Source organism: Ailuropoda melanoleuca, chromosome 6, assembly GCF_002007445.2.
Source record: "Ailuropoda melanoleuca isolate Jingjing chromosome 6, ASM200744v2, whole genome shotgun sequence".
Classification (NCBI taxonomy): Eukaryota; Metazoa; Chordata; class Mammalia; order Carnivora; family Ursidae; genus Ailuropoda; species Ailuropoda melanoleuca.
Window position 1 is genome coordinate 104,814,467 of NC_048223.1, and position 8,123 is coordinate 104,822,589.

At 43.7% G+C, this 8,123-nt stretch overlaps 1 protein-coding gene across 12 annotated transcripts in view; it reads right to left on the reverse strand.

Annotated features, from left to right (window-relative positions):
* The window catches only part of STN1 (STN1 subunit of CST complex), a 44,770-nt gene extending 44,605 nt beyond the window's left edge, over window positions 1-165 (reverse strand). For 4 of the 12 annotated variants that reach the window (XM_034663229.1, XM_034663226.1, XM_034663232.1 and 1 more), the window contains exon 1: window positions 18-142. The gene's annotated coding sequence lies outside the window, so the exon portion shown is untranslated. Of the gene's footprint in view, window positions 1-17 lie in introns of all 12 variants that reach the window. The other 8 variants (XM_034663233.1, XM_034663224.1, XM_034663222.1 and 5 more) reach the window with 5 other exon arrangements.
* Between the last annotated feature and the right edge of the window lie 7,958 nt (window positions 166-8,123).

Sequence of the window (8,123 nt, forward strand, 5' to 3'; positions counted from 1 at the left end):
GCGCGGGGCGCAGGGCCGCCTCCGGAGCCGCAGCGGGGGCCAGCCTCCGCTCCCGGCCCGCCGCCGACCCACCTCTCCGGGCCCGGGCCTTCCCTCCCGGCGGCCAGCGCCTCGCCACGGCTCCGCCCCCCGCCCCAGCCCAGCGAGGCCCCGCCCGAGCTCTCTGGCAGGTGGCGGCGAGGCCGTCCCGCGTCCGTGTGGCTCAGCGGGGCTTCGGTCCCTCCAGCCTCCGGGCCTTCGGGGCTCTCCGCTGGAGCACAGAGCCCAACTCTCAGGCCTGGGACCTGACTCGGCAATGGCTGATGCGCAAACCCCATCCTCCAAGTCTCCCTTTTACCCTGTCCCCCCGCTAGTGGTAGGATGCTGAATCAGGACCCCCAAGAGGTTGGGAATGGTTCTGGGGGGGGTTCCTGATATATTAAATGAACAAATAAAAAACGCAATACCAAGAGCAGGATTACCCTGTGGCATATTTTAAATGTTTATTTACACTTGGTGAGTGATCTGCTTAACACACACACACACACACACACACACACGCACATTGGGATTCTACAGTCTCACTTGGAGATAATGTCAGTATCTAAATGTGAGCCCTTGAGTGAATGTGAGGACTTGGCTCTGCCCAAGGCTAGCCCTACAAGATTATGACAATAAATTTTGTCTTCTTTCCTTTTATTCCATCTATACTCTGGAATGTTGTACACTTAAGAATTTTGAAAAACTGGCATGCTGGTAAATCATGGCTACCTTGATGGTGCTTTCCCCAGTGGTCCTAATTTAAAGTGAGAAAAGGTAGCCACATTCCACTCCCATAAATAAATAAATAAGCTATATCATGACATTACTCAAGGTGGCAAGAGTTCTTTCTAATTTACAGGGACTCTAAAATGGAAGGAGGAGTAGAGGTCATTCTGGCAGGCCATTCCCTGGGGGAGGCAGGTAGTGGCCAAAGAGATAATTACTAAACTATTTAGCAGAGAAGAAACTTCAAGCAGCTGGAATGGAAAATGTGTATCATTAGAACGATGGCATTTAATTACATCCCTGACCACCGAAGAAGCTGAAAAAGAGAATCCTTGGCAAAGTACAGCATTGCCCATATTCTACTGCAATGAACAGTTGTTTCTGTGGAGCTTAAGATTCAATTAAGAGAAGATATGTTTTTAATAGGAGCGAGGCTCTCTTCGAGGAAGCACATCCGGTTGGACACCCAGAAGGATGGGTGCTTCTGGCTGACTTTTCAGATGAGGAGAGACAGGTTGGGTGACATTTTCCTGATTGTACACATATGCTCCAGGGTGGAACCCAAGAAGAAAATCGCTACTGTGTGTACTCAGAGCCTGAGACTTCAGGAGTGACTCCCGTGGTTCACTCGGGTAGAGTGCTAGTGATAAGAGCCCTTGGGGACTCCAAGCTTACTAACAGCCTTGGGGAGGGCCATACCCGCTGGGGTAAGCAGAGCAGACTGCCCCTGAAATCATCTTTTACAATGAAGGGTGGACTCCTTGGAGACCAGGGTTGTTTCTTTTGATCTGAGCTCAAAACTTGAACTAGCAGATTGCAACTGAAACCCAAGGTGAGATGTGGGACAGAATTTCCAGATGGCAGAAGAACCTAGAGGAGTTCGGGAGGACCTTTCTCCTGCTATCTTCATCAGGATAGACTCCAGATTCTCCAATCCACCGCCTAGAGATGTGCAAAGGGATTTCTGAGATCATAAACACTGCAGGGCCCTTCAGCTTGGGACTCCACTACATGGCAAAGCAGATATTTCAAAACCCAATAGTCAATGCTTCATGCTGGGAACCTTTCTTATGGAACCTGCAGGGGCACTTCTCAGTGTGAAATAATGCTTGGTTTTACAAGCACTTTTGACAGGCTAGACAGTTTTTTCCCTAGAAAGTTAAGATTTTAGCAAATTCTTCTGGCAATTGAGAGAATCGAACAGCATATCTCTTACCTCAAAGTTCAAACTATCTTGCCTTAACCATTTTGACATATTACTGGTAGAATGGAGTCTGTCCACTTGTATATTGTGTTCGGTTTTCTGTCTGAAGTTTATAATGAAGAATTTTCAACATTAAAAAATTTTTTTAAAGATTTTATTTATTTATTTGTCAGAGAGAGAGAAAGCACAAGAAGGGGGAGTGGCAGGCAGACGGAGAAGCAGTCTCTGCACTGAGCTGGGAGCCTGATGTGGGACTTGATCCCAGGACCCTGGAATCATGACCTGAGTCAAAGGCAGACGCTTCACCAACTGAGCCACTGAGGCATCCCCCTTATCAACATTTTATTATGTGAATCTTACAACCCTGGGGGGGATATCTTTAGTCACTCAGCATACCTGGAACATTCTGTGTACTGTGGGGAGGACTAACAATTTTCATTTCACTGGAGCAAAAAGAGTGATGCATGTAATATATCAAATAACAAAACAAAAGGCTAAATTTAAAGTAAACAGAGTGTGTGCCCTGGATAATAGCTACTTGTATGAGGTACAGGAGGTGAATGGGGGAGGGGGCTCATTAAGTAAGATAACATATGTAACCAATGGAACAAAGGAAGCACTCAATACATATAAGTTATTATTTACTATGGAGGTGGGATTTTAGCTGGGGTTTGATACTGTGAAGGAGCAGTTCGTTTATTCGTGAAACATACTCCTAAAACACTTGTCAAGCACTATACTGGACACTGGGGGTAAGAAGGAGACAGGACAGGCTGGGAGGAGCCCTCATTCTGTTGGGGGAAGGAGGGAAGGACAATAAACAAATAAGTAGAGATAGTTCTCAGTGCTTTGAAGGAAATAAAAAAATGTATTATCATCACCCATAACGGGGTGCAAGATGTACTCTGCATAGACCGACTTTCATCACATGAGATGAAATGACATTCAGGCTGAGAACTGAAGGATGGGAAGGAGCCAGCCATGAAAAATGCTAAATAAATGGCGTCCCAGGCAGCAGTCAGGGCAAATGTCTGGTGGCAGAAAAATAGTTTCCTGCGGGAGGAACAAAGAAGGTGTGGGGGGGAGTGGTTTCAAATGCAATTGGAGAGATAGGCAGACGGCAGATTCCTAAGGGTCCTGCAGGCCAGGATAGGTTGGGATTGTATTCTCAGTCTCCTATATGTACAGAGGGGGATAATACTGTGATAGAGGGGGAGCAGGGCAAAGGAAGAGGGATGAGCCGGGCATATTTGTGGGCAAGCCAACACAGCAGCCTGACCAGAGCGGACAGCCACAGTGGAAACAGGTGCAGACCAAGATGTTAGCTGGATGCTGAAGGGCTTGAATTGGTTTCTACTTTCATTCCTTTTAAGCAATAGAGTGTTGTTGATTCTGGATCAGGGGAATGATTTAATAAATTTTTAAAATTTCAGGGATACCTGCCCCATCTAACATACTATGATAGGGAATACAAAAATATGTAAGAAGAGTTCTCTGCCTAATTTACTGAATCTATCCTAAAAGTTCTGTTTTAAGGATACTCACCAAATGATGGTGAAGCCACTAGAGTAAGAAAACATTGCTGGGCCTATTATCATGGGCCTCACCTGTATCACTTCTCCTCCTGCCTCCTCAGCAGCCTTGCTCAATCCCCTGTGATGACACCCTCCCCCTCTCTCCGGCTTCTCTCCCTCACAGAAGTGTGCTCTTCCCCTCCCTTTAATTGTCATGCAACTTTAAGGAAACAGCCTCTCTGAGGACCCCAGCCTGTCAAGCTACTGCCCAGTAGCTCTCTTGCTCTCATTTCAAAGCTAAACCTCTTGGAAGAGTAATAGGTGTCCCCTATCCACACTTGTCTCTCATTCAAATAACCACAATCTGGCTCACCTTAACTATCAGCTAACTCTGCCCCAGTCCACCACTCTTCCCGAAACTTCTCTGCTAAGGTTAGCAACTCCATTCAAATTCTCAAATACAGTGGCTACTTTACTTACCTTCTTCATTTTTTCTGATTTTCTAGAACTTGATGTTGATATGATCATATTTTCTCCCTATCCCACCTTGGCTTCCTGATATTCTTTTTTGGTTTCCTTTCTTTTCTTCCTCTTCTCCTTCTTTTCCTTCTCCTCCTTCTCCTTCTCCTTCAAGTAGGCTCCATGCCCAGCATGGAGCCCAATGCAGGACTTGAACTCAAGATCCTGAGATCAAGACCTGAGCTGAGATCAGGTCAGGCCTTTAACCGACGGAGCCACCCAGGCGCCCCTGGTTTCCCTTCTACTGCTCCATTTCTTCCTTTTCAGTTAATCCTTCCTCTGTTAATCTCTCACGTATTGATTTCCAAGAATCAGTCTCCTGCCCACTTCCTTCTCACCCTGTGTCTCATTCTCAATCACCTCATCCAAACTTTGGCTTCCACCAAACCAATATTCCCATGACTCTCACCTCTTCACATCCACCCCAGAACTCTCTCAGGAGCTCCACATCTGAATTTTCAAAGGAACTCTCCTGAGTCTCTCAAACTAAACCTCTGCCCCCACAGTTCTGCCCCTCTCTGCTCTGTCAAATGAATGTCACCACCACCCACCAATCATCTAAGTCAGAAAACTAGAAGGTTTCATGGACACCTCCCTCTTTGTCACCCTTAGATGAAATTAGTCATGAAGACCTGTCAATTCTGCTTCCTAAATATGTTTTCTCAGTTTCGTCCCTCCTCCCTGCTCCTGTTACCACAGCCTTAGTCTAGGCTTTCATCATGGACTGCTGCCACCACTTTCCCAACCAGTTCTTCTGCCTCAAGCCTGGCTTCCCTCCAATTCATCATCGATGCCGCTGCCAGAATGATCCTTATGAAATGCAAATTGCACAACGATACTCCCTTGTCTAAATAAAATCACTCAATGACTTTATGTGGTCTGCAAAATAAAGTTCAAATTTCTTAGCATTTTTACCAGGTTCCACATGGCCTGGCTGCTGCCTGCCTCTCTGGGCTCATCTTCCACCAACCCCTCACAGCTAACCTTCTCTCTAGGTTAGTATCTTCCCAATGCTGTTCTGAGGAGCACTTCCTCAAGGTATTAGTAAAAGTCTGGTCAAATCAGTTTGAGAAAGGATGAAAACAAATTTCAACACAGTATTGGGCATTGAGAATATCCAAGAAAGGAACAGAGTGGGTTAAGTTTGACCACTAAACTCTATTAACATCTCAAGGAATTCAGTTTCACAAGTGCTACTGAAGGCATTTGGAACAAGTTAGAGTTCCTAGAATATGCCATGTTCCCTTTTGCTTCTCGCCCTCCACCTGGAATACCATTCAGATATTGATTAATTTTTAAAATACACTGCATATGCTAAAGATTGCTCTATACTGCGCATACAAAGGGCAGGGGTTCTGAGTGAGCCAAACAAGTAAATGGGTGATTACAACATGTCGAGATATATGCTGTGCAATTTGGCAGGAAGATGGGGGGCCAGAGTTGGGAAGATGGGGAGACAGCAACCTTGTCCCCTCCTCTTTCACCTGGGTTATCTCTGAGATAGGAATCCATTTTCACTTCATGTATTTTGAGACCTGTTAAATGCATATATATATTTATAATTGTTGTATCTTTCTCAGGTATTACCTCTTCCATCATTATGAAACATCCCTGTTTGTCTCTACTAATATGTGTCTTTAAATCTACTTTGTCTGGTATTAATAAAACCACTCTAGTTCTCTGGAGTTCTACCGTTTGAGTGGTATATCTTTTCCATCCTCTCACTTCTGATCTATTGGTGTCTTTGAAACTAAGGTGTCTTGAAGACAGCATATGGTTGGACCGTGTGTTTTTATCCAGTCTGCCAATCTCTGCATTTTGATTGGGGTGTTTAGACCTTTCACATTTGATGCAGTTGCTGGTTTGGTTGGGCTTTCAGTTGCCATTTCTCTCTATTTGTTTTCTATATGTCAACTCTCCTGTTCATTCTTCCACTTCTCCTTGACTGGCTTCTTTTATGTTGAATATTTCAATGCATCCTTTAAATTACTTTGTTAATTTTGAAAAAAACATAGTTACTTTTTTAGGGATTGTAATCTGAGAGTTACAATAGGCATTTTAATTTATCATAATCTAGTTCACATGAATATTAATTTAATTCTAGAAAAATGTAGAAACTTTGCTTTAATAAACCTCCATTCCCTCTCCCCTTTTGTGTTATTATTGTCATTTTTATTACGTTTGTGTACGCTATAAGCCCAACAGTACAATGTTATAATTATTGCTTTATATAACTGTATGTCTTTTAAAGAAGTCAAGACATGAGAAAAGGATAACTATAGCCTTTTATATTAGCCCATATAATTACCATCTCTGGAGCTCTTCACATCTCCCTGTACATAGGGCAGCCCAAACTGAATGAGCCCCTTCAACTATGGCAGCGATACTGCTGGTAGCCATGGCCTGCTCTGCCCCAACAGAACATTAACATTGGCCAGCCTGGGCCTGGGGACAGGGAGAAAAATGGGGGCATCCCCAGGACAGAATGCCACAGACTCCTACCATTCTTACCTAAAGTCCAAATGTAAGTGCTTTTCAAATTGTTGTGTGCTTTTGATCTTTTTCCAGAATAACGAAATAATTGTCTGGTCAGTTTTGTCCAGTTTTATGGCTGGAATTTTGAAGAGACCTTTCAACTAGCTGTGGTTGGAAGTCCTTGATGGTAGGTCTTCTATTAAGAAGGGCCATTGGTAATTGTCTTTCTCTGCTTGACTTATTTCACTTAGCATTATCTCCTCCAGTGCCGTCCATGTTGCAGCAAATGTTGAGAATTCGTTCTTTCTGATAGCTGAGTAATATTCCATTGTATATATGGACCACAGCTTCTTAATCCAGTCATCTGTTGAAGGGCATCTCGGCTCCTTCCATGATTTGGCTATTGTGGACAATGCAGCTATGAACATTGGGGTGCATATGGCCCTTCTCTTTACTACGTCTGTATCTTTGGGGTAAACACCCAGTAGTGCAATGGCTGGGTCATAGGGTAGTTCAATTTTTTATAATATTTAAAAAAAACTAATTATTATAGTCTACATTATATCTTATTAAAATGTTAATGATAAAAAAAAAAAGAAGGGCCATTGGGTCAGGCAAAGTGAGGTGGCTCAAGAAATAAGGAGTGAGGGACTCAATCACAGAATAAGGTCAGAAATTACCTAGTGTGAGAAAAGAGTTACTCACAACCCATCCTGCCTCATGGACTTTAAAGAAGATTCCTAAGTCAGCATGAAGCATGGTGTGAACCAGCTCACATCTCACTGGAACACTTTCTAGAATGAGGAGAATCAGAAACGACATCGAGAAATGGCTGAGGGTGAGACACCCTCTAGGTCCTTAACATTTAAAACAAGGAACTCCTCCTTCCCGCCCAAGTGGTCTGATACACCAAAGGGAATCCTGAGATTAGGATGATGACCTTTGCAAAGATGAAGAGAGGAGAAGATAATGAGCTGGGGTTCATCCTTGAAAGCAGAGAATGACTTTCTTACAAGGAAAACTTGGGTCCCAAGAGTCAGGATTGAGTGCACAAGGAAGAATTTTGTATTTTGTATTTTAAAAGTCTGTATCTCAAAGAAAGTAGAATAGTGATTGCCAGAGATGGGAAAGAGGGAGAATGGGGAGTTATTATTTAACACTCCTGAGTTTCAATTTTGCATGATGAAAAGAGTTCTAGAGATGGATGGTGGTGATGGTTGCACAAAAATATGAATGAATGTACTTAATACCACTGAACTATACACTTAAAAATGGTTAAGATGCTAAATTTTATGTTATGTGTATTTTACCATTATTTTAAAAACTAAAAAGAAAATACCTGTATCTCAGGGCAATGCTGGACATGATTTGTGGTTAATTGTTTGTTAACTTCGGTGACAGTCACCTGTGCACTGCATTATGCCTGATCATTTAAGCCACGAATGCACATAGCGTTTTGCTAATGGTGGGGGTTCCCTTACTTACTGGGTGGCTTATGAGGGAAGTGGACTATGTTCAACTGGAGTCATGCGCATAATAAGGTGAGTGCAAACAACCAAACCTTCTTCACTGCAAGTCTTGGGCACATGCCCGCTCTTCTGAGAAAGTCCCAGAGTATTGCTCTGACAGATGACAGATGTCCTTACAGGGGCAGAGCTGGCAAC